Source organism: Agelaius phoeniceus, chromosome 3 (assembly GCF_051311805.1).
Source record: "Agelaius phoeniceus isolate bAgePho1 chromosome 3, bAgePho1.hap1, whole genome shotgun sequence".
In the NCBI taxonomy this organism is placed as follows: domain Eukaryota; kingdom Metazoa; phylum Chordata; class Aves; order Passeriformes; family Icteridae; genus Agelaius; species Agelaius phoeniceus.
The window spans coordinates 18,092,979-18,120,661 of record NC_135267.1 but is presented as its reverse complement, the minus strand read 5'-3'; the positions used below and the strand labels follow the sequence as shown (position 1 = coordinate 18,120,661).

Sequence of the window (27,683 nt, the reverse complement as noted above, 5' to 3'; positions counted from 1 at the left end):
AACAATAGACACTGTATCAAACATAGAAATTAAATAAAGTGACAAATAATAGGGTAGGAGGAAGCAGTGGAGCAGAAAATTCAGAACAGATATACAATGGATTATGCCAGCACAATAGTACAGTACAATTACTAAAGGTGTGGAAGTTTCAATGTTACACAAAAAGGGCGTTTATGGAATACCTATTGTGAATATGACATGCATTTTAAACTTTTAATACATCTCTAGAATTAGTTAGTAAGGTTGCATAGTGTTTTACAAAGGAATTACATGTTACATGGCATTACAGGTGTTAGAAAGGTGTCTGAACACACCATTCCAACAATTTTGCAGTGAATAAGAAATAATTATTAATAATAATTATTAAAAGTAGCTATGAAATAAATCACAACAATTATTGAGTGAATATTTGGCCATTGCAAATATTTAGGATTAAAATGTGAGATGTGTCAAAATTAACAGCAAGTACATGAATACCTGACAAGCATTTATTCTTTCCATCAAGAAAAAACTTGATCCCAACTGCTATAGGTATCATTAAATAGCAAATGTGGACCTATGAATTTCCCATTACAAATATAGATAGAATTACCATAATCCCTTTAACTTAATTTGAACGAAAACTCTCTTTTCCATTTTTCATATTCATTCCTCCTCTTTTTTGCAGTGACTAAGAAATAAAGTAGAAAATAGCTGTGTAAATGGATTCTGTTCATTTCCTGCTTGGAAAGAGAAAAAGAACATTTCAATGTTCATTATTTTTTTCTTTTTTTTTCTTTTTTTTTTTTTTTTGCTTTCATATTATTCTCTAAAACAAGAAGGAGGAAAAGTAGGGCAGTCTTTTATAAAATGATGCCAAATTAAACAGGCTCTAGGCCACTTTGATGACAATTTCCATTATTGGGCTGAATGAATGGATGAGAACAGAATGCCAAAATCTACTGTCTAATTTTCTGGAAGTCCACTGACTTTCAGTATCTTAGTTCTGCTGCTATTTCCACTTCTTGTAATTAGGAATAGATCTATCAGCCTCAGCCACACACATCCTGCCCCACCTTCTCTATAGTGCCTCCATCCAGCAGCTGGGTTCACAGCAGGAACTGGAAATGTTCAACAGATAAAAATGAAATCACCTTTCTTCAACCTATCCCTGCAAGGATAGAGCACACTGTGAGCTCAAGTTGTAGGAAACTAAGAGGATGAGGCAAACATAACAACCGCCCTCTATTCCTTCAGAAGAAGGTCTCCTGTTGTGTAGGCATTCTTGGACTGTGCTTTTGCTTCTGCCATTGTGGCACTTACAAGCCTGGATTATTGCAGGTAATAAACATGCACACCAGTGGACATATATACACCTAGGAATGTGATGCTTGCAATTCCAGACCTCACTGGATGGCAGCAATAAGGTCAACACTTAGTAAGAAAATAATGGGAAAATAATACAGATGGAGGATGACCAGGTCAACAGAAGAATAAACCTGATTAGGTTATAAAGAGAAAAATTCAAATGCCTGGCGCAGGGGAAATAATAACAGCCCCCAGTGTCCAACTAGCTACATCCAGCAGAGGTAGCAATTTCTCTAATTCATCCAGACTAACAAGCATCATTCTCTGCAACATATTCCTTTACACACTGAAGTGCTATTCAAGTGTTGCTCAGTTATAACTTATTTTCCTAGCTGATTAAAATGTCGAGTATTAAAACTGGCACTGGTTCAGCCATCAGTGTTCATTAAATTACTCAGGAGATGTGGACTGTGATAGTAAGGCCCATGAGGTAAAATGAAATGTTCTATTTATCAAGTCGTACCCTGCTGTGCTATTCATTTGGTAATAAAAACTTTATTTTCTCCACTTGTGTCCTCTCTCATTAATGAGATAAAAAGCATAGTCATTTTATTGGTTTATACATATACCTGAACAATCAATCAAAACCCAACAACCCTATATAAAGCTTCACTGGAACAAAAAAATAAGAGTTTATTTTTTGGGAAATAATTATGTTCTTTTTTATTGTTTCATGGGCTTTTTGGACTAATCAGTCATCACATATATCAAAGTGATAAATATCCATTATCTGGCAAATATCATTCTAATGATATAAGGACAAAAAAAGCTTCAGTTGTGCACCTCTGATATATTTGTTGTTCCCCTTTTCAAATGAGTTTGGTAGAGAGGAGGCAACAGGAGCGGCTCTGTGAGAAGCTGCTAGAAGCTTTCCCCATATCCAAAAGAGCCAAAGCCGCCCAGCTCCAAGATGGATCTGCTGCTGGCCAAGGCCAAGCCCATCAGAGATGGTGACAACGTTTCCAGGATAAGGTAGTCAAGAAGGGGAAAAACCCCTGCTGCAACGCCAGCAGAAGTCAAAGGAGAGGAGTGACAATATGCAAGAGCAACAACTCTGCAAACCCCAAGGTCAGTGAAGAAGGAGGGGGAAAGGTGCTCCGGGTGCCAGAGCTGAGATTTCCCTGCAGTCACTAGTGCAGCCCATGGTGAGACAGCTGTGCCCCTGCAGCCCATGGTGGTGCATGGTGGAGCAGAGACCAACCTGGAGGGCTGCAGGCCAGAGCAGGTGGATGTCAGAAGGAGGCTGTGACCCCGGGAGAAGGCCATGCTAGAGAAGATTTGCTGGCAGGATTTGTGACCCCTCTGGGGACTCATGCTGGAGCAGTCTGCTCCTGAAGTACTGCATCCCATGCTGGAGCAATCTGTGAAGAGATGCATCCTATGGGAAAGAGTTGTGTTGCAGGAGTTGTGGAACACTGTCTCCTGTAGGAGGGACCTCACACTGGAGCAGGAGAAAAATGTGATGAGTTGTCCCCCAGCAAAGGAAGAAGCAGTAGAGGTTTGCGATGAACCCACCCCAAGCCCTGTTCCCCATCTCCCTGCGCTGCTGGGGGACAGAAGGTAGAGAGATTGTGAGTAAAGTAAAGCCACATGATTAGTCATGACTTTGAGGACCTCAGGACTGAGGCTTGTGAGTCTCACTCTGAACTTGTCTTGACCTGTCTGGAGTTTTTATTTTACCTGGTTTTACTGTAGCAGCAACTTCTCTTTCAATCAGGGGTCTATGTCTAAGCGGTGTTACTTTTGCTTATCTCTGTGTGATACACCATAATTCTATACAGATAACATTAACAAGCAGTTATTCTTCATAAATTTATGACTGTCACTTGATAATGTAGTGTGGAGAAATATATGCCTCTTATAAGAGCAGAGGCCCAGAGATGTGGAAAAATAGGGTGCAGCATAAAGGGAGTACCAGCATGGGATGTTAATACGTCGTTCATAAGCTTGGTACTGGTCATAACCCCATCCTTATAAACAATTGACCAGCACTCAGTTAGAGAAGTTCAGACCTGGAACTAGACAAAAACAGTTTGAGGAATAGCAAGGAGAACAAAGAAATCTTTTGCACCCTATCTAGCATAAGCATAGTTGAGTATAATGTGAGCTTGCTGACCAGTCAAGGAAAACCAAGGTGTAAAAGCAGATTAGCAAGTATTCAAATGAACTAGAGCCTAGAAAGGGAAAAAAACCCCCACAAACATCATAGCCATCCTTGGTGAAGGGCAAGGGACTGATGACTCATTGTTCCCTACCCCAACAGATGGAAGGCATCGATATTACCACCCCAGAGAGGAGTGAAGAGTAATTTAAAAAACCCCAAACAGGAGTGATAAACTCCAGGAAATGTATTTTAAAAAGTTAAATGTGTTGCTGTTAACACTTAGAACTTTTCTATAAAAGATGATTATTTTAATTTTTTTTTTCTTTTGACTTTAGCTGATTGTCACATCCCCACCTAGCAACTCTTATTTTCTGTTCTCAACAGGACAGAAGAAGTAAGAAAAAATAGGATGCAGTACGTTGTGACTTCAGATAAAGACAGAACATCATTTATCAAGTACCAACATGGGCCAAAACAGACTTAGTCTGAGAAAACTGATCTAATTTATTGTCAATTAAAATAGAGTTGGATGGTAAGAAAAGAAGTCTAAACCACTCTCCCCTCAGCACACTATTTCCCTGGCTCAACCTCACTATTTCATTGATGACTCTTCCACTTCCTTCCACCCAAAGCAGTGGAGAGGGAGGGGGAACAGAGGATTGTGGACAGTCCACAACAGGCCATCTCCAATATTGCTTCTTTTCATGCTTTCCCCCCTCTCCAACATGGTCTCTACATGGGCCACATTTATATCAGCAGTTGCCCACACAGACACTTTCCATCTCCAGGCCACCCACTGCAGGGCACTGCTGAGTCTGGCCACCAAGGTGGTGGTGCCTTGGGGAAAATGTATTGAAGAAAGGTGAGGAAACATCACTGAGGAAGGAGGCGAGAATAAAAGGAGACAGCAGAGGGTACACTGAGGGGAGGGAAGAAGGAGGGGAGGAGGTGCTCCAGGTCAGGGAGAAGAAACTTGCCTGAAGCCCCTGGAGAGACCATGGTTAGCAGATATCCACTCTGCAGCCTGTGGATGACCACACACTGCAGCATGGGTGTATCTGCTGAAAGAACTGTGGCCTGTGGAACTTCACTCTGCAGAATGGGAAAAGCATGAACAAAAAAAGCATTGGAGAGCAGCATTAATGGGTTGACCACAATTCCCCTCCGACTGCACTCATTCTTCCCTGTGTGGTACTTAGGTAACACTGAAGCAGTATTTGCTCCAGAGATTTCATACATATGTAGGAAATACAGAAAGTACTGTCATAGGGTGTAAGGAAGAAAAGCACTTTCTATAATTAGAGATAATTATAGCTATGAATAACTACTCCATAATTTTCTATATAAAGAGCAGTGACAGAAAAATCAGTGAATAACTTATTGGAAATCACACAACTATTACAGTAAAAAATTAAATCAAGCATTTCAGACATCTAGGCCAGTAGCACAAACAGAACATATTCTGACACTTCTAGTGTACCACTGCAGTACCTGTTATAGATGCATTACCACCCTGGGATTTCATACTACTCACTGGTTAACACAAAAAAGAAAATATCTATCTTTCAGTAGGAACTAGGTTACTTAGCCTGAAGCTTTGGCTTAAGTACTGCTGGTCTGACACTGAATCATGTTATCCAGAATTACCCTATGTTTTGGTGTACTGAGCTGCTCTAGGTCCAGGTAGACTCTGAATGATTGTAAGAATGGAAACTTCCCTGTATCTTCAAGCAAAATCAGGCATTTTGTAACATTTTGGATAATATAGCTATATATATTTTAAAAGTAGCAAGCTGGAATGTCAAGAGATCACTATTATCTGATACTGCTCCTATAAATGGCAAATTTAAGCTTCCATTTCTTTGCTTAACATTGCTAATTGTTTTTGCCACCTACTTATCTTTTCTACACAATTTGTTTCATCTACATGTAATGTTCTATCTGGCAACAAAATGAATAATAATAAGTTAAAACCTCTTCTAAGCTTTACTTGCTACTGAAAATGTGAGCAATTGCCAAGTGGGATTGGAAGAGGAGTGAGGAGTCACAGAGGATATCCAGAGGGAAGTAGATAAGAATTTCGGTATGCTTGGCCAAGATTAGTTGATGCCTAGGTCGAAACATGTTGGAAAGCAGATTTCATTGCTTAAATATAGACTTTTAGGAGCACTTTTTTCAAAATTCCCTCTAGCTTTCCATTTTTCAGAAAATGTCTCCTGCAGGTCACACTTCCTATGCAGTAATCCCTTGCAGATCCCCCAGACTTCATAAGGGTTTATAGATGGGTCCTAGAGACTGAAGCTTGTATTTGAATTGTACCTCTGCTGCTTTCAGTTTCCTTCCCATTTCTTTCACCTTGCCTGTGTGCTGCAGTAAGGTATCAGGACTATTCAGAGAGCAGGGATTAGTGTTTGCCCTGAAGTGTTTCTGGAGAGAATCTGATAGTAAACTCTGCAAAGCAGAGAAAGTGATGTTTCTCGCTGGTGGAAGTGTAGGCAGGAGATAAAAGGGAGAATCACAGTTGTGAGAGAGCATGTGATATATTTTGGCATGTGAAGAGCTGGTGATGATGGAGAAAGGCTCTCAGGTGAGGGAGAGATGAGGAGAGGTTGCTGAAGTCCTGTCTTAACAGAGAACCATGGGAAGATATGATCTTGTGGGTTTAAGATTACAAATCTATTTTTCTCTTTGTCAGGAAAACAATAGTTTTCCCCAAATGATAATTTTTGAATCTTGGCTCCATCAACCAGTCAAATAGATCTATTTATAAGAATTAAATTATTTCTAAGTACGTATTGTTTTAAAATATCCATCATCACTATCAAATGTCCTTGATTATTGCAGGCCTGGCACTGAAACTCAAAATAAGTATTCATGAGATATATTTGGGAGGCATTTTTGCTGCGAAGATGCATTTTAAATCTTCCAAATTAATTTAAGAATGGGGGAGTTGCAAATTTAGCCAGAGACTAAATTAGACTACATTCATATGGATTCCTATTAATAATAGGAATAGTTAGCAAATTAAAGTGGGTCATTTCAGTAAGGCTCACTAGTTTACAGATTTCCAGGCCTATTAATCAAAATTTCAGTATTTTCTAGTTGTCACATAGTTTAAAATTAGATATTTCTCTTATAGAAATGGATTGATGGAACATACCTGCAATAGATGATGAAACAACAAAAATTATAAAGGAAAAAGTCAGTGAATGTGCTTCATGTCTAAGTGTAGAACTGGCAGAAGATACTCAGAAAAAAACCAACACAAGTAGTGAAGGGTTAACATGGTACTGAAGCATAAAACTGGAAGATAAAATATTGGAAAGGATATGTAGCACATGGCTTGATGAAGAATACTGAAAATGTGTATCATCTCATATTATGCAAACCATTCTGAGCATGAAACCTCAAAAGGCAAAAATGACATACTGGCTGAAAAGCCAACAGAGATTTTTCAGTGTCAAGAATGAGAAATAAAAGTGTTTGGATTTTATGAGCAACCAGACAATAAACCTTGCAAAAGAACTAATGGCTTCTTACATTTCCTGGCTAATTACTAAATATAAACATGTACACACAGTCAGAAAAATAAATGCTCATTCTTCCCAATGCATTGAGAAGATATTTTGTTATACATGGGGGCATATTTGCAACTCTAGTAAAATGTATTCTATTGTCCAGTACTGGAATTATTTGTGTTCAAATAAAGTTACTTGATGCATTTCTATGAACTGCCAAATAACAGAACCTCTTAAAATGTAATCCCAAAAGACTTGTAATTCACTGGGTGTAGAAATGCATATAATTCAGCTTGACCAATTGCCCCTGAAAGGTACTTTCTTGATGGGAAACTATTGGGTGCTGTGTTATTTAGTAGTTCATTTTAAGAGAAGATAATAGAAAATATTGTATATGAAAAAGGGCTATATTGAACAAATCAATGGTGCAAGAGAGCTGAGAGGTGTTGGAAAGCAGTAGAGTTTAAAAATAAACAGTAAACTTGTGGTTTCCAAGTCAAACTTATATCACGTCCAAGGTATTCTAAAAGTGGTGCAAAAAGAATAAACTTAACAGTTTTTCTCTTGAACTTGAAACTGGGTTATGTTTTGCAGAAAAATGGGAATAAGCCATCTTGTGGAAAAATTGTAATGCTCTTTTTTGACATCAAAATTGCATTTATTTCATACACTTGCTTGACCTATTTTTTATCCAAGTTACAGCCAGTAGGGCCTCAGTTCAGCTGCCTAAATATTACCACTTGAGATGACCAAAAGGATCCCAGTATCTGTGTGTGTTGGCAGTTTAGAAAACATGCCTACGAAAGGTTATTGACAAAAGATCTTACTGTTATGACACATGAATGCTGGGCAGCATAGCCCACTGTATCTCTAATCACAGGAGAGACCTGCCTTTAGGGAATAATTTAAGCCCTGTATTTGAGTTGGCTATAGTAAGAGCTGGGAGACAGTGTGCATGTAGTGCTAACATAACTGGGGTGTTTAGGTATATTAACCTCATATTGAACCCCAGATTAACTTCCTAAAAGAGGAAGATATGACTCGAAAGAAACACGTAGAGATAATTCATTTTGTTGAGGAGTTTAGGTAAATAAAGTGGTCTTGGACTGCAAATAATGATGCCAGTTATGGTTTGTTATCTGCCTGGTCCCCTTAGGCACTTTAAAAATGTTTTGTTGACGTAACTGTTGATCAGCATGACTTGATTTAATGACCATCAGTGTTTATCTTTTCACTGAGACAGATGAGGCCCTCTTGGAGTTGTCATGGAATCAATCATACAATACAATATTTATTTCCTGTTTACTGAAGTAGTTTTGGCTTTCAGTCATTGGAGGGTATTACTTGTTAGAAGAGTTTGTATTTAATGTCTTAACCCATGTCTACGTAATGAACATGCTTCCCTTTGCCCAGGAAAGTGGCAGAGTCACCATCCCTGTAATGTTCAAAAAAGCATATGGATATAGCACTTGAGGACATGGTCTGGTGGGGAACATGGTGGTGGTGCCAGGTTGATGGTTGGACTTGATGATCTTAGAGGTATTTTCCAACCTTAACAATTCTGTTATTCTAAGATTCTGTTATTCTATAATTCTATGCATGTGAAAAGGCCTTTTCTTCCTCAGACTTCATGAATAGAACATGGGAATAGTGCCTTCCAGAGAGACAATTCTGGGAGACTATTTCAATTTTCACTCTAGTACAGACAAGATCTGCACCATTGAATGAATGAAGTAAATGAGAAGTATTTAAAGTAATATATTAAACTGTTAACACTGCTTCAAATTAGTTGTAACTAATTAGTTTGACCTAATATAAAGGAAAAAAATTGAAAAAGGCACATTTTACACATCTGTAAAAGAAACCATTAAATAAAATTGTCTTGATAAGTGAGTTCTTAAGGATAATAAAAGAGTTAAGGAACAATAATATGTGTGTACAAATACTAACTATCCCAAAATGGAAGAAGGCAGGGAAACACAGGTAGGAGAGCAATGTGACTGTCTTGAGTTCTTCATTAAACTCAAACCTAAGTAGAAATCTTATAGAAAATAAAAACATGACACAAGTATCCATTAGGTTTATAAAAAAGTAACACAAGCATGAAAACATTTGGGCAGGAAAGGCTAAGACAGAAAACAAGATGCAAATAGTATGAGTCATCAAAAATGGTAGTGAACTTTATAGGGGAATTAGTATGAAATTGTTGGTCCACTGTTCACTGGGGAGGTAAAACAGATTACACCAAGGAGGATGAAATGTTTAATATATTTTTTTTCCTTCTGTCTTCTCCAAAATGTAGGGAAGAAAAAAACTGACTAGAGTAGTCAATGCCAGTGAAGGCAGAATAAGAAAACCTGTTCCATTACTGAAATATGGAATGTAATGTTTTTAGATGAAATTTAGGATATCTGCGATATCTTCACAGAACTAGCAGTTATGACACAAATTCTCCTGGAGAAACAATTGGAGGTCAGTCAGCACATCTAGAAGTATCTTAGAGGCAGGAGATAATTAGTCTGAGCAAAGACTAAATGTTTGAACTGAATCTAAGCATGAGTAGGAAATTTATACTAGTGATGATTTACATAACTCCCAATTTTGAAAACATGTCAGGGCAATTCACTGACATCTCAAGAAGGATCTATGAATGCATATCAATTTGAAATTAGAACCCTTGAATTCAGATTTGTTGTGTAGGTGCTTAAAGGTATGCCAGGTACTAGATTAAAACACCCTCATGTACCCACACCAAACAGGGAACTTGAAGAATATGAATCAGGGTAAGAATACCCTGCAACATCTCAAATAGCAACAGATTTTGCTAATCCTAAATTCCCACTGTGGTCAGTGGAATACAAAATGCATTTTGGTTGCTCAGATTTAAGCCTCTAGTACCACTTGTGGTCTTCAGGCTAGCTAATGAGGACATGGGGCTCACACAGTTATCTGGTATTATATCCCCAGTGGCTGTCTTGGAGATACTGCATGACCTCAAATGATATTAGACACTTGCATTTGTAATTTAATCTACAAATGCAAGGAGGGGGGGGGGGGGCGGGGAGAGCCTATATTCTCTGTATTAAGAGCTTAGACACCTTCAAAACTTGCGGAAGCTTCTATTAAGATAAAAAGTTATGCTATTATACCCTTATAAACTTAGTAATGTATACCTATTTTACATATATTCTGCCCTGAAGTACAAGAAAAGGCAGTGCAGTAGTGGTCATAGAACTTGTGGGGAAGAAGGGTGTATAGGAGAGGGATAGAGATTTATACTGACAAAGAAAAAATTCAGAATTAATAAACTACAACAAGCTTTTGAAAGATAATGGACAGATGAATTAATCTGAGCTTGAAAAAAAATAAATGTGGTCCAACTTACCTAATTTTTTTTTACATCACAAGATCAGAGGCCCAAGGAAATTAGGAATTTAGTATGCTTTTGTCTGTTATAACTTCTTATTTTCTTTCTTTCTTTCTTTCTTTCTTTCTTTCTTTCTTTCTTTCTTTCTTTCTTTCTTTCTTTCTTTCTTTCTTTCTTTCTTTCTTTCTTTCTTTCTTTCTTTCTTTCTTTCTTTCTTTCTTTCTTTCTTTTCTTTCTTTCTTTTCTTTCTTTCTTTCTTTCTTTCTTTCTTTCTTTTCCAGGTAAAGAAGTAGACTTTTGTTGTCTCTTCTACAGAAGCCTTAAACAATGTTTGGAAAACTGTGCCCAGAGAATTATTTGTGGTTCACTGCCAGAATGAAAAGATGTACAGAGTGGAGCTTCATTCGTTTTTTTCATTAACAACAAGGATGATGGAATCAAGAGCATATGATTAAATTTTCCGACAACACATAGCTGGGAGGGACTGTAGGCATACTGGGGGATAGGATGAGAATCAAAAATGATCTCGACAAATTGAAGAAATGGTCTGGAAAAAAAACCAGATGCAGTTCAACTGAGACGAGTGCAAGGAACTACATTTAGACAGATATAATTAACAGTGTAAATGGGAAGAAAAACAAATGGTTGTGAAGAAATTAATTTCCTGCCTTTCCAGGGATTATTGTGGATCGTAAACTGAACTTGAATCTGTAAAATCATCCTGTTGTGAAAGAAAACAAACATCATATTCAAAATATAATCAAGAATGTAAATGTGCAAGATGTGTTATACCTATTTACTCATTAGTGGGGCAACAATTAGAGTACTCTTGGGGTAGGTCACCTTCAAAATGTGTGTCAGCCAAAGAGAGGAATTTTAAATTATAGCAGTCCCAGATGCAGATTGGAGATCTAGAAAACAAGGTCTAACAGGAAGCATTGAGTAAAGCATAGTGAATAGGATATCATGGAGAACACGCCCAAAAGTTCTCTTTTAAAAAAGGTTATTGTTGCAGAAAAATACATCATGCTGGGTCCAGCAGACCAAGAAGCTTCTGAGACTGTTACAGCTCCATGCCTTAGGTGCAACCAGCAGCAAACTGAGCTTGTGGCCCCAGCAGGCACATACACACACACACACACACAGAGCAGACACAGTTTTCCACACAGACCACAGACACACAGAGCACTCCCACAAACACAGACAGCAAAACAGCCTTATACTGCCCCCATCTCTAGCTGAGGAGGGTGGAGGTTTGCTAGTGAAAATATATTTATGCACATGAATAGAAATATGTATCTACATATGTGTAACATGGACCTTCCTCAGAAGCTGGGCTCTGACACTCAGTTTTTCCAGTAGCTGTGCCTGGATCCCAGTCTCCCTGGTTTCTAGCACCTGGGCATACAAGCCCCTGACACTACAGCCCCTCTCTGGCTGCTGGTGCAGATTTATCTCTCTCAATGCACACATGATCACACCCCAACACCCAGAGCTGGATGGTACTCCCCTGATACCCTGCAGCCAAGTTCCCCAGATTCTCACCCTTACAGACACACACACCAGCAGGTCTTGCCCCTAGAGCCTCCAGATCCTATAGTCTCTCTAGAAACTGCTGGCACTCCTCTGCTTTTCCAAAGTCTGGGAAAGTCCCATTTTCTCCTGGAGTCTCACTCATGGAGATACATCTTCCCTCCAGATCCCTGGAGTCACCTGCTCGCTGGCTGGTCTGACTGAAATTTTGCTGGTGATCACACACATTCCTGCACCGAGGGTAACTCCAGGTGCTGCACTGTGGACACATGGGCCCCTGACTCAAGTCCCACGCCAGGACTGGTGCTTGGGTTTCACTCAGTTTGGTCTCTCCAGCCCAGTTGCTGGCAGCCAGGCCAATGCACCCTCTGACCTGTGGTCCCACACCTATTGCTGGTATTCAGACCCTGTCCCACAGACAGATACACAGAAGAAGAAGTCTTTCCAACAGAAAAAAATAGCTAAAAATTGTGCTGAGTAAATGCATGGCATGGCCAGACAAATTATTTTGGGCAGCAAGCTTTTTACATGCACTAGCCTTTTTATCTCCATATCCTTATGTTTTCCCAGTCTTGCTCCTACACAGATCAGCTGGATTCCCTTTAACAATTTTGGTTCTTCCCTAAACATCCCCTTATGAGTCTTGAGCAATCTGCAAATGCTCTTCCCCTGCATCCCATGAAGTGTTCTATATACCTAGGCAGTCACCTCACTCAGCCCAGGTGCTCCAGCATTGATTCATTATGATGAGTCCACATGTGACACCCATCACAGAGAATCAATGCTGGAGCATAGGACATATTATGGGATGCAGAAAAGTGTTAAAAAGAGTGCCTGTGGAAAGGGGTCTGGATGCCAGCAACGGGCGTGGGAGACTGTACTGCAACTGGACTGGAGAGACCAGAGTGACTTCTTGGATCAAAAAGTTTCTGAATGACTAGCCTGGATTGTTTGGTTTTCTTTGAATTTGGGACATGGTTGTATCATTCATAACAGTCTTAGAACATGTCTCCCATTGGTGAATGCTTGACCTGAAGGGTAAAGAACAGGTGCTAACAGGAAATCTCAGGTTGCAAGCAAAGTCTAGAATATTTGTTGGAGATACTAACTAAATTACAGAGTAAAATGCTTGGCATACTTCCTGAGTATGAACAATTAACCAGCAATGAGATGAAAAAAGAAAAAAAATTGCTAGTGGCACTCTTTTATGTGTTCAATACTTTTGCACAGCTAGAGGTGTAACAGAAGATTTCAGCAGACTCAATCCCTAGATCTTCAAGAGTCTTTCAGGTTATGTATTATGAGGGAAAGTTTCAAAAGCAAGTTCCTGCAGTTACTAATGTCAGCACATAACTTTTCTTCAATAGCTTAGTGCTTCTTTTCAGCTCGTTGAACAGGCAGTTGTAAAATTTCTGTTTATGTAAACAATACTTACCCAGTTAACAGTCTGCTCATAGTAATAACAATTTGCCCAAATTCTACATTTTCCAACTCCATGGAAAGAAATCTAGTGAAATAATTCTGATTAGGTCATTCAATCTTTTGCTAGTACATGCAAAGTATGCATTAAATAGTCAACATTAAGAGAAGACATCAGGACAACCCCTGAAAATGCTTAGGAAAAAAACATTATCTGTGGTAGCCAGTCATGGAATTACGAGGTTTTTTTCCTAATTAAAGTGGAAAAAATAATACAGTCTACTTAAGTTTTGGGTTTGTTTTTCTTTTTGTTTTTTTGTTTTGTTGGGTTTTTTTTTTGTTTTTTTTTTGCATTGCACTTTCACATAATTAGCATTATACATTGTTATAAGAACAGAATAATCTTTCCTGTAACTTGTCTTTACTTTGGTTAGATGTAATACTTGTTTGGAATGTTAATTGTTACATAATTTTTCTGCATATGAAACAGAAATATTTATAGTGTGAGGATGACCTAACAGTTAGAGAGGGAATCCTCTGAGATCATTGATTTCATTTCTGAATTCTGCAGATGAATCACATTTAAAAATTTGCTTCAGATTCCCTTCATGTGATGAAAATTTATTAATATTTACCAACATTTGTATGCAGCAAAATTATTTAATTTTTATGTAATACTTTGAGATAGTGTCATGGTGTGTGCTCTTTAGTAAGTGCTTTAGTTTTCGCAAGAGAAACAAATTACTTTTTATTGTCTTTGTGAGATCTGTTCCAACAGTTTGATATTTGTACTGGTCCACTTAAAAGAACACAAGTACTGACATAGCTGTAGATTTTTATGTACATGTATTTGAAACTGATTATGAATTTCATAAATGTTACTTTAATCAGCAACAGATCTTTCACCTATGCTAGTGTTCTTTACAGGCTTTCATTTAATATTCTCTAGGAACAGCAGACTGCAGAGAACTGATTAATAAAGTTTCAGTTTCAGTTCCTAGACATCATAATTTAATATTTTGTTATATCACTTGTTGTATTACTATAAGTAATTTAAAAATTCAGAGCATGTAATAAAGTGACTATTCACTCTTATTTTCACCCCTTTCTCCAGGAAAACTATTCAGCATCAGGATGATGAAGAGGATGTGGAATAAATAGTAAATCAGATTACGAAAGTTAAGGACAAATTAATCTTTTTAAGATATGATGAATGATTAATCACTGAGTTTACAAATACTTAAATAATCTTAAATAAATACCCTTGCTATTTTATGCATGAAAATACTGCTGGTTTTTTGTACAAAGGACAGTCTAAAATCTAGGTACTCAAAAGGAATCACACCAGACTATAATGCACGTAAGTACTTGAAAAAATATGTCAAGATATAATACTTTGTTTCCCATAACAAACCAATATATTCATATATATACATTGAACAAACCAATATATACATATATATAAATCGAAAAAAAAAAAAAGGAAGAGACAAGGAGATAAAGAAATTAATTAAGAATTATTTAAAGAAATTATTTTACATTTACTGTATGAGTTCATGGTAATATTGCCTATTATTAACAGAAAAAAAATATTAAGTTTGAAAATAATTCTAAGCCATAGGAAAGATAATTTTACCTATATCAGGACTAGTTCATTATTTATGTAAATTAAGCATCTTGCTAAATTTCACAGGACATGAAAGAGTTGAAGCAAGACATCGAGGAAAAATGACCTTTTTTTTTCAGCAAGAAAACAATTTTAATAATTACAAAGTATCATTAACAAAAACTTGTTTGGTGCTGGCTCCTTTTTTGATCATTCTGCCAAAATGTTGAAAGGTAATAAATTCTCTGTGTCTACCGGGAAAAAAAAAGACAGAAAGCTGTAAGCTAAAACGTCAGCTGATCCAGACTTGGGGCAGAACAGTCTGACTGAACAACCCTATGAGTTTCCTCTCAGTCAAATACCATATGAGTACATAATTAGAAATTGGCAAATGTTTTGAAAAATGCTCAGCTGAAGTAAACAGAGCAGTCATGTATCTTCCATTGTGTGTCCCTGGAGCTGTTTGCATTTATGACAGTTCTGTGACACAGAACAGTCTTGCACCTGCCCAGCTTTTTTTCTCTTACTGATGTCAAAGTGCATTATAAAGAGAGCCAAATATATTGTCCTGATTTCTCAAACCGTGTGACAGAGTCAATTAAAGGTTAATAGAGTTCTCCTAGGTCTGGCAGGCAGCTGGTGGTGTAGGAATATAACCAAAATTTGATGATTCCCAGTTTAAGCACAAGCATATCACACCTAGAAGTGTTCACAGTACTTTGAAAAGTTACATGTACCTCATGTACACAGTTAGTCACTGGAAAAATGTAGCTGACATGTTGGTATGGCATACTGGAATATTTAAGTTTGCCCAATCACAGAATGGTATAGGCTGGACCTTAAATATCACCTAGTTCCAGATTTATCCATTTTCCCAATGTTTTTGGAGCTATGCTGAATCAAAAAAAATTCTCAAAAAGGAATAAAGATCACGCCAGTTTACTCCAATATTGTTTTTTTCCATTCTATTATTCCACGGAAAGAAAGAGATGGAGAGTCCCCCATACTTAATATGCATATCTGCGTATGTGTTGTGATTTTTTATTATTATGTTATTTCCATGCAGCATAACTAACTCCATCTTTTTGTTTTACTGTGATTTCTTTAGTTAAGTGGTACAATCTGTAGGGAAAACTTTCACTGCAGCTGTTCCCCTCCATAAAGCAAGATTCACATCTTAAAGCTTTTCTTCTGCAGACTAAATAGAAAGAGCATGAGAGGCATTTCTCATATCATTGTTATATATTTATAGATGCTTTTTGATGATATGTGTATGCCACAACATATACCTACATATTTAAAGACCACCCTTAAAAAAAGAAGAAAAGGAAACACAATTCAAGATTTTTAGAAGTATTAACATACTGTCACGACTAGAAATTCCAGTGATTTTAGTGTCATAAAAATTATGATGTGCTTTACATCTTTGGACATTCATGATTTCAAATCCTGTGCAAAACCTGAAATCACTCCAAGTCACTTTTGGCAGGCTGCACACCCTGCAGGTGTAGGTGTAGCCTATGTGAACCACAATCCCTGATTCTATTTTCTGCCTCACAATGAATATCTCTAAAAGTATGTCCAAGACATATTGGAGATTACTTTAATTCTAACTCCTAGTTCTTCTGGTGAAATGAAAAAAAAATGGACATCCTAAATAATATTAAATGTATATTATTTTGGAGGCATGGATGTCTCTTCATCTTTTGATAGGGGCCGAGCATCTGGTTGTATGTTTATCCATGGAAATAAGCATCTGAGAAACCAAGAAAATTACAAGACCAACAGGAGTTTCCTAAGAATTACAGCTTTTGAAATTTGAACCTCAGGATGATGGCCTAGAGTCCTTACCAACATCCTTGCTTGGTATGTGGTAGCAGAGTTTAATTTTATTTGAATTTCTAATAAAAAAGGTTTCACAGACTGTTTTGCTTTGTACAGGAAAGATCAAATGTAAACAAGAAAATACAAGTAGGAGATGGACCACAAACCTTTCATTTCAGACAAGGAAAAAAAGCCAATAAGGTAGGTAGATTTCAGAGAACAACAACCACAAAGCTGTAGTAAACAAGCTGTGGGATCTGACAGATGGTGCAAAACATTTTGTATGCCCTAGCATGAAATATGTTATTTCCTTCTTGAATTAATTTTAATGCTTTTATTTCTGTGGGACGAACCTAATCATAACAAAAAATATCCAATTCCTGGAATAATAATTTTGGATAGAAAAGGTTCAAATTCATATTCCTTGTCTACATTAAGTCAAAAATGGATTTAGCTGTTTTGTTCCCCTGTACTTCATCAGATGCTGCTGAATCCTCAGCAGTAGGATACTTGCTATTTTAACCCTCCTAATCTGTTTTTGTTCAGAAATTCTTTTTGCAACTCTTCAACGTAACCTTTCCTAATTCCATTTCTGTTGAAATCAATACATTGTGTTTCAATACTATAATCTCTGAAGAAATGTTTTTGATTGACTCAGGTTATACATTTATCTCAGAATACTTGTTTCAATATATTTATCTCTTGTTCATCTTTTTTTAGTCATACATTCTGATTTTTAGTCATACAAAAAGAATTAACAAATATTACAAGCAGTACAGATGAATGAATAGCATGAAAGTAGAATTAAGATTCTTTTGTGCTGAAAACAAAAATTGTTAATGGCTTGGAACACTCATTAAACAGTGTCAAAAATCTTCAAAAATTTAACAGGATAATCAAGCAATTATAATACCCTGTGTTAAGAAGAGTTTTGACAATGGCTGTTATGATACAAAGAACATCACAAAATTACATGCCATCTGTATGTGTGTTTGCTTTTATATGTGTGCTTGTGTGCATATTATGAGAAAATAATATTACTTTGGAGACAAGGGCTGCTAAATTGAGGAAATATTGAATTAAACAATGGCAAATCCTTCAATTTATTTTTAGAGAAATTGTGCCAAATGGCAAACAACACAGTTTGAAGGTCATAACTGTAGTGACATGTCTGTGAAAAAAACATGTTGCATTTACTTCTCCCTTCTAATAGTGTTTTTAACAGCCAATGTTGTTGCAAAATAATATTTATGGTGTCAAACTCTGTCTCTTCTACTCCTTCATTCATTATTGCCACTCACTGTCATTACTTTCTTTTTTCTTCCAGCAGCACTAACCTTGTCTCTGTCTGTAAAAGCACAGACTACTTTAGCTTGTAGACAATAATGAGTAGCTTCAGTGCACCCTTGGAGTTTAGATCATTATCTAGCACATATTTCCCACTTCTCTGCTTTAATTTTTAAGGTATTTGAGTACATTTTTCTCTGACATTTTACTTCCAGTGCAATAGCATCCCCCACTATAGATCTCCTTCCTGAATATATCAAGGTAACTTTTTCTGAAAAACACTTTTTAAGAAATTTCAGCAAATCTAGGATGCCAAGTCCAGGTGATTGATCACTTAAAGCCTGAAACTACATCCGTGCTGTTTTCTGACCATTTTTTCGGGTTTCTTATAATTACTAACATCTCAAGAAAGAGTATATAATTTCTTTCCAGAATCATGATCATTTCTTCTGATCTCACAGAATAAACTTTGTCCCATAACCACTTACCTTGTTCATGCACTCCTGGTATCTTACTCATTGATATCACCTTTTCAGTTCCACTGTTCTATTTCTCTGAACTCCTTCCTTTTCTGCCACATGACATTGAATAATTTTTTACTTTTTAAACATTATCTTCCACCTTGCCTCCTCTGAGATTTTGTTGTGCTTTATCTGTAGAACTCTTTCATTAAATTTGTCTCATTTTTTTGCTTTTCCCTTATTTTCCTTTTCATTGTGACTGAAAGTATCTAACACAACTGGCTAAAACTGTGCCATCTCCCATGGCAGCAAATATTGGGCAAGTTTTTCACCTAGCTATATCTACACATAGATAAAATGGAGACTAAATCTTCTTCCATTTGTTCAGTGTTCAATTTTGAAACATTCTTTTCTGTCACAACAAATTTGTGCATTTCTTCATGATGATCCTTTAAGATACCTGGATGTATTTTCCTCAGTGTCAACTATTCACTTGTCAGTATGAATATTTTTCATCAGGTGTGTACATTTCACTTTGAAAAGCATGTCAAAGCTTGTGAAATTTATTTTTGGATCATGAGCTTTGTCTTTTGCCGTGGCTAAAGTTTATTTAGTGATGCCAGCAGAAAATCAAACAAATAAAATGAGAAAAATATCCACGCATGTTCAAATCGCTCTAAGTGATAATTACTTCTCACCATGCTCATTTTTCCTTTGAATTTAATTTCTGTGGATGGCTACAGCTAAGAATTATGACTTAAATTTGATCTGTTGGATATTCAACAGCAAGAAACAAATTATACCTATAAATTTATCAAATTTAAAATAATGAATAAACACTGACTGAAAACACCTGTCAATCTTGGGTCATTTAAAGGCTAATAGTTGCCTGGAGCCAGTGCTACAGCTAGATGTCAAAACAAAACACTTGTAGTATAATGTCACACTCTTTTCTGGGTAGCCACCACTATGTGCAAACACGTAAAATGTTATCCTAATTGAAGATGGCACGTGTTTGTTTCCTTCTAAGGTTGTACTTACCACAGGTACACCAATTTACCTCTTACTATATGCAGAGATTGGCCCTTACTTGCCACCACTCTTTTCCTCAATTTTATTTATTTTTACTAAAAATCTATGCCTTTTTCTTATAAAAATTGACTCAATATAACTACTATTTATAAAGTTTGATTTCAGGATTTTTTTATTTTTTCTGTCCCACAGGTTACTCTTTTTTTAAAAAGAAAAAAAAAACAACCTTTAAAAAAATCTTTGTTCTTTGGTATCTTTATGCTCTCTGAAATTTATTTCCTCAGTGCTATTCAATTTAAAAGTAGATACTTTTCTTCTGAGCTTATGATGTGCCGACTGAGATAAAAATAATCCCACTCTAGTTCTATGAATAAACATTTAGCCGATTTCTTCTACTTATCTTTTGCAATCTGTGAGAAAGATTGTGAAAAAATCCTAAATGACAGGTCTATAAAGAAAATCATAATAAAAAATTAGTCTCCTCAAAGATTTATCCAAGTGTTTTGTTTGCAGGGTGCTGTACTCAGTTGAAACCTCACACAGATGAGGTGAGCAAAGCACCAGGGTCTTCAGCTGTGAAACAAAGCCACAGAACATTGCTTCGTCAGGATTTATTAAAGTGGTGCTAGCAGAAATTGATTCAGTGTGGCTGAAGACATATCTGGAGGCTGAAACTTCACAGAATTTTTTCTGTACACTAGTTTTAGAAATATTAAAATTCTAAGTTTTGAGAAGCACAATGTGCCCCTGTTCAGAGCACTCAATTTCTTGGCCAGACCAGATGTATTTTCCTTTCTGCATCTTTGAATGATTTCTCTAGGGTCCAGATGGGACAAGCAAGGGACAAAAAGATGGTTTGGTGTGTTCTGTAGCTTGCAGTATGAAAGACCCCTCAAAAATCAGAGCAGTCAACAGTATTCAATAATGTTTGTAGCATTCAAATTCTTCCATTCATCTGTTAAAAGGAATGCTATATAACCTTCATTCTTTTGCCTCTGTGTAAGAAATGTGCTATGAGTTACATGCTGTTTCAGTTGCACACTTTGCTTTATTTCATTATAGCACAGCATATAAGAAGAGCTTTTAATCACAGTTATGAACAGTTTTATTCTCTCAAATCCCATCTTTCAGATGCATAAGAGAGAAAAGCCTATTCCACTTCCAAAAGGGATGGGGAGGAATATTCTTTCTCCACCTATTCCTAATAGTTCAAACGTCTTTCCTGCAGGATTCAGGTATGTAATATGTTTGGTTTTATTTCTAGTGGTCTGTAGTGCTATCTCCTATTTGTTTTAAGTTTCTCCAGTACTGTGTATAAGGAAGTTAGTATTTGAGGTTTTAAGTAGTAGCAGTGGGTAGACTCTGGTTGGATGCCAGGCACCCACCAAAGCTGCTCAATCACTTCTCTCCACAAGTAGGCAGAGGAAACACAACAAAAGTTTTCTGTGTTGACAGAAATCGCTCGCTGAATACTGTCAGGGGAAAAAGAGACTCAACAACATGAGTCCACCCCATGGGCAACAGTTCTCCACACACTGCTCCAGTCTGGGTCACCCTTCATGGGGTGCAGCCCTGCAAGCACAGCCTGCTCCAGTGTGAGCTCCCCACAGGGTAACAGGTCCTGCCAGCCAAACTGCTCCAGCATGGGCTCCTCTCTCCATGGGTCCACAGGTCCCTGCCAGGAGCCTGCTCCAGCACAGGCCTCCCATGGAGTCACAGCCTCCTCTCAGGCATCCACCTGCTCCAGTGTGGGGCTCCTCCAAGGGCTGCAGGTGGATCTCTGCACCCCCATGGCCCTCCATGGGCTGCAGGGGCACAGCTGCCTCACCAGGGGCTGCAGGGGAATCTCAGCTCTGGCACCTGCAGCACCTCCTGCCCCTCCTTCTGCTCTGATCTTGGTGTCTGCAGAGCTGTTCCTCTCACATATTTTCACTCCACACTTCTTTGGCTGTAAGTAAATCTGTGCAATACCTTTTTTCCTTCTAAAGCATGTTATTACAGAGGTGTTAACACCATTTCTAACTGGCCCAGCCTTGGCCAGCAGCATATCTGTCCTGGAGCTGGCTGGCATTGGCTCTGCTGCACATGGAGGAAGCTTCTGGCAGCATTTTACAGATGTCACCCATTAGGTCCCCCTGCTACCAAACCCATGCAAACCCAATACATAAGCCTATTTTTCCCTTATATTAGTGCCCATGCATATTTTTTTCAGAAAGTAATTTCCATGTGATATTTTTTATCTGTGCTTTTTGCTCATTGAGATTTTTGTACTGTTTTTCATTCTCTTCTCTCTTGCACCCTTAGTAATTTCATGTTACTTTTTCTTAATATTAAGTGGGATCTTATTTCAGGAAAGCTTATGTATAATTATCTCTGTTTTCTGTGTAAGGAAGGTATTAATTAAAAAGTGGAAAAATAAAGCTGCTCAGTGAATAATTATGTGTATAGTGTGAAGTGAATGTGGTTTACACTCCACAAGTATAATGCTTTTATTGTCCACCCTTGGGGATCTATCAGGGTGAACAGAAGCTCTCCTTAGGATTATTTAAAGGAAAAGCAAAGGTGCATCACTAGGACTGACATAGCCCAACATGAAGTATGGCTAGCTTATATATGTGATTTTGAGACAAAAATAGAAGGTTTGGATGTGGAACCATGTGCTGTTTAAGTTTTCCATGTGCCATGCACAAAGGAATTTTGGAAACAGGAGGAGAATAGAATTTTCTGGTGCTCACTTGAATCACAGCATCTCATATGCAGTTCCTCTTGCCAGCTTTCCCCAGTGGAAGCTGTTTCTCTATTAGACAATGTTTTATGAGTTTTATACTGGTAAATTGTTATGTTGTTTGTTAACTGTTTCAACAGCCTCCTTAAAGAGGCTGTGTAATGCTTTCCAGGCATAGTTCAGCTTCTCATGTTATCACTGTAATGACTCATCCAGTTTTCTAATATAAAACCAATTCTGGCTTGCAAGAGATCTCTACTGGATGAGGGGAAATTTAGGAGCTTGCAACTAAATGAAAGTATTATTTCAAAGTTAGTATTCATGCTGCCTAACCTTGTGCCACTTAATGATCAGTGAGTCAAATACTTTATTGTTCTATGTGTCCTGCTCCCAAACTATATCGCATCAAGAAGACAGCATAGGTGACTTTTTAATTGCCTGTTTTCTGGTATTTACTCTGTAGAATAGATGTGTTCAGTCTGTGGCTGTTTTTTGTTTTTCCTAATGTTGCTGTGGTTAGACAGCAAAGCACCGCACAGCTGCTTCATCATGCCCCTTCAGTGCAGGATAGGAAGGAAGGAGAACTAATACAAACATTCAATTAAAAATAGTTTCACACTCAAAGGCAAATATTTCCCTCTATTCTTTCTCTCTTTCATCCTGAGATCTTAGTGATTCCCATTCTTGATTAAATACATATTTAAATTAAATGAGCTCTCACCTTCTTTCATAACTCCCTAAGTCAGCTCAAAACAAGAGTGTTTTGTAAATGTTCTTAGAGGAATCAATAATAAATATTTTCTTCTTTTTTTTTAAATTTCAATTTTCAGAAAAATTCAATTGAATTTTTCAAAAGCTAGTTGCACCTGTCAGTTCAAAAGTTTTAGTATGTGATGAATCAAAGAGAGGAACACCTGTTACTGTAACTGAAGCCAACTGGAGAAAGGTTAAGATACCTAAAATTAGTGAATAATTCTGTAATCATCGATAAAAAATAATTTTCTGTTCTCACAGAATTTCTTTTACAAGTTCTTTTCTTCCTTTCCTCAGATCCTCCCCAGATATAATAAAGCTTAAGGATCCTAAGCCCTTAATGGGCTGTTTGTGTTTTATTCAGCATAACACGGGTCTGTGAGGGAATAAGGATTTCCACTAAGCCTTCCAAATCTGGGGCTCCTGCCCTCTAGACTTTTTTTTCACTTAAAAATTGACAGAAAAGGCAAGAGGCCAGATTTACTGCAACTTTGTTCAGAGCAGATGGAAGCAGATGAAACTATAAATGGCAAAGTAGCTAAGCATGGAAGTTAACTAAAACACTAAGTGAAGCTGTTAAATCTGACACAGGGACTAAAGATACACTTCAGAAAACATTGTTGCTGAATTAAGCACTGACATGAAAGCAGGAGCTGATTTCATAGAACAATGAAAACCAAAATAGTTTGTTAAAAAGTTAGAAAAAGATATTAAGAAAATAATCAGTGTTAATTTAGAAAAGCATCAGATTAGTTGGTCTAATGAGCCTTAGAAACTGCCAGTATAATGTGTTCTTGATTTCCATCATAAAGAAAATGTGTAAATTTTGCCCTTGGTGAGTAAACTACTTTTGAACATGAAGAAATTGTTTCCTTTTTGGGCCCATAAACCTGCCTCTAATTTTATCTGCATAAAACTATAAATCATAAAAACACCACCTAGGAGGGAAGAAATATTTTTGGAAGTATTTTCAATAATCACAGAATTATAAAATCATAGATTAGCTTGAGTTAGAAGTGACCTGAAAGTTCCAAACTCTCTGCCATGGACAGGCACACCTTCCACAAGACCAGGTTACTCAAAACCCCATCCAAACTGGCCTTAAATACTTCTGGGGTAGGACAGTCACAGCTTCTCTGGGCAACCTGTGCCAGTGTCTCACCATGCTCTGAGTAAATAATTTTTCCCTAATATCTAATCTAAACCAACTCTTTCAGTTTTAAACCATTCCCCCTTGTCTTGTCACCACGTGCCCTCATGAAAAGTCCTCTCTTCATCTTTCCTGTAGTTATTTATCCTTTAGGTACTGGAAGGCTGCAATAAGGTTTTCCTGGAGCCCCTTCTTTTCCAGACTGAACAACCTTGTCACTCTCTAAAGGGGCTCCAGCCCTCTAATCATCTTTGTGGCCCACCTCCAGACTCACTCCAGGTCTATACTCACAAGAGCAGGGTAGAGGAGCAGAATCACCTCCCTAATCCTGTTGGCCATGCTGCTTTTGACTAATCTCTTTCAAACTCCTTCCCTTTGACCTGTAGAATTTATGAAAAAAAAAAAAAACAAAAATAAAAAACCAAACCTGTCTTCCAGAGATCCTTACTGCCTGTCCAAGGACTCTCTAATCCTTTTTGGCCCTTTTCAGGCTGCTCTTGTCTGTCACTGGTGCCCACAAGGAGCAACAGTAGCAGGGAATAATGAACTGCACAAGGCTTGGTGTTCTCTCAGTGACATCCCTGATACCAGCACACAGCAAGCAGCACACCCCTGTAGAGAGTGTGTCAGGCTCACAGACATGTGCCCTCATACCTCTCAGGAGGGAGCTGCCTCTGCCACCACCCATCATCTATTGTGTGAGCTACCAGCTCCTGGGAGGTCTCTGCACTCTCCTGGGGCTTTCCAATTTCAGGACCCACTCTGGTGTGCTGTTACCCCACTCCGCTGTGGAATGCTCCTGAAGATAAGCTTATCACCCTGACAAGCAAATTCATCACTAAGATGCCTTTTCTTTCAAGAAGTGTAGGTACCTACTAGTTGCTGTGGGAGTCACAACTGGCAGCAGTCTCTGCCTTAAGAGAGGCATTATTACTTTTGTGCATTATAGCACAAAACATGGTTCAGGTACAGTTTGTTTTGCTCCTGACATGCTAACTAAAATGGTGCAAGGCTGGCTGCTTATTTACACATCTCTTCCCCTGCCTCTATCTATTTCTGGTAGCCAGGTTGATTTCCTGCTTGAATCAAGACTGGAGTAGTTGAAAGCTTCTATAATCTGTCATTAACCTATGGATGCCTTGAATTAGTAATGAAGCCTTTAACAGCAGTAAGACAGTGGTGTCCAGTTTCTTTCATTTATTTCCCATTTCAGGCATAGTATGAAGAAAAATTGCCATCTTTGTTGCTGTTGTACATATTTCTTGTTAGTGTTTTCTATGATTTTTAAAGTGAAGGCACACATATTTCTGACATAATACTTGATTGTAATCTGTTTACAGTTGGGTGACTATAATTCCTTAAAGTGATCACAGGTATTGGGTTTACATGGCAGGGTTCAGGTGGTGAGGGGGCTATAGGTGTGGCTGCTGTAAGAAGCTGCTAGGAGCTTCCCCTGTGTGTCACAGAGCCAATGCCAGCTGTCTCCAAGACAGACCCACTGCTGGCCAATATTAAGTTCATCAGTGATGGTGGTGCACTTCTGGAATAAGATAGTCAAGAAGGAGGAACAAAACCCAGTTGGGCAGCTGCAGGCAAAGAGACAAGTGAGAATACAAGAGAAAACAGCTCTGCAGACCCCAAGGTCAGTGAAGGATGAGCGGGAAGTGTTTCAGGTGCAGGAGAAGAGATTCCCTTGCAGGCTGTGGTAAAGACCATGGTGGGGCAGATGTGCCCCTGCAGCCCATGGAGGTCCATGGTGGAGCAATCTCTCTACAGCCCCTGGAGGATTCCACACCAGAGCATGGATCCCTGAAGGACATTTTGACTCCATGTGAAGCCCATACTGGAGCAACTTGCTAGCAGAACTTCTGGTCCTGTGGAGAGAGCAGCTCCTGCTGGTGAGAAGTTTGGACCCAATGAGGGTCACATGCTGGCGCACTCTTTTCCTGAAGGAATTCAGTCCATGGGAGGGACCCATGCTGGAGCACCTAATGAAGAACTGTAGCTTGTGGAAGGACTCATGGTGGGGAATTTTATGCAGGACTGTCTCCTGTGGCAGGGGAAGAATGTGAGGAGTCCTCCCCCTGCAGATGAAAGAGCAACAGAGACAATGTGTGATGAATTGACCAGAGCCCCCATTCCCTGTACTGCTGAGCTGCTGGCAAAATAGGACTCAGGAGTGAGGTTGAGCCTGGGAAGAAGGGAGTAGGGGAAGGTTTTTTTAAGATTTGGTTTTTATTTTTCATTACCCTACTTTGAGTGGATTAGCAATAACCTAAACTAATTTCCCCAAGCTGAGTCTGTGTTGTCCATGGTGAGTGGTCTCCTCCTGTCCTTGGTGGCTGGGGGGAGGTCTCTTCCTGTCCTTGTCTTGAATCATCAGACTTCTCTGATATTATTCTCTCCCCCATCCAGCTAAGAAGGGGAGTGTCCACTTTGGTGGACACCTGGAATCTACCCAGGGTCAATGCAACACGTCATATAATTTTGATATATAATAAAACCCAGGAAGGAGATAAATAGATGTAAATTTTATGAGGACAAGAAGGGAATTCTAAATTTCAATCATTCTCTTTGAAATACTTTAAATATATTTATACAAAGATGAGGTAATTTAGAAATAAAGCTTCTTGGCTTTGGGATAGGCATACAGATGAGGAAGAAGTTAATTTGATGTGTCCCTACAGTTTCTGTTACGAAAAAATGAGTGTGATGGGGTGACAGTAATTAACATCATCATGTGAAGAAATGACACCATCCATGTTCTCTTTTAGGGAATATAAAATGGATTGTTGATTGTAAAGCTAAGAGGCAGATCAGAGTATAGATGGAATGGCACTGCTGGTAGAGAAATTTTAAATCCCAGAGATCTCAAAAATAAAAGCCAGCAGAATAGAAACTGCAGATTGTTTAGTCACAGGAACATATGGCATCATGCAAAATACTGAAACTGAATGATTAAACAGACAGACTGAACATTTATATGCACAGTACAGAGCTTGTAGTCTATTTAAAGTCAAAGATAAGTACTAATTCTAAAAGCTAATGAAATCAGAAAATCATTTCTGGAAGCAATAGGCACAATTTTATGATGTTGAGTATCTTGATTACCTCAATTAGTTGCATAACATGGATTTACCAGAATTTGCTTGCAAAAGTAATTTTTGGCTAGCAGTATGTGCCAAGGAAGTTGAGTGTGTGTCTATATGCATGTGTCCTTTACATTATGCCTACTAGTATACTTTTAAATACATATATATGTATATGTATATAGATATTTGAAAAAAATATTCCTTTTGTTTATCATTGAAGACTGGTGTTTGCAATGCTGGTGTTACAACATGGAAAGTGCCTGATTCCAGCAGAGCTACTATGAACACTATATAGAAATCGGAATTTATTTATCTCCATGGTATCTGAATAAATCATACAAGGACCGATATTTTCTGCAATAAATAAATAACTGAAAAACACTCCATGGGACAAAAGATTCTCTCCTATTTAGCACAGACTTGTCAGAAAACTATGAATGCTTTCTAATCTTTAAACATAGTCAT

The 27,683-nt window shown here is 37.9% G+C and overlaps 1 long non-coding RNA gene across 5 annotated transcripts in view; it reads left to right on the top strand.

Moving 5' to 3' along the window:
- The window catches only part of LOC143693509 (uncharacterized), a 149,201-nt gene that overhangs the window by 83,967 nt on the left and 37,551 nt on the right, over positions 1 to 27,683 (top strand). For 2 of the 5 annotated variants that reach the window (XR_013181242.1, XR_013181243.1), the window contains 3 exons: positions 14,403 to 16,760; positions 16,836 to 16,919; positions 20,630 to 20,733. This is a non-coding gene — a long non-coding RNA (uncharacterized LOC143693509). The remainder of the gene's footprint in view (positions 1 to 14,402; positions 16,761 to 16,835; positions 16,920 to 20,629; positions 20,734 to 27,683) is intronic. The other 3 variants (XR_013181241.1, XR_013181244.1, XR_013181246.1) reach the window with 3 other exon arrangements.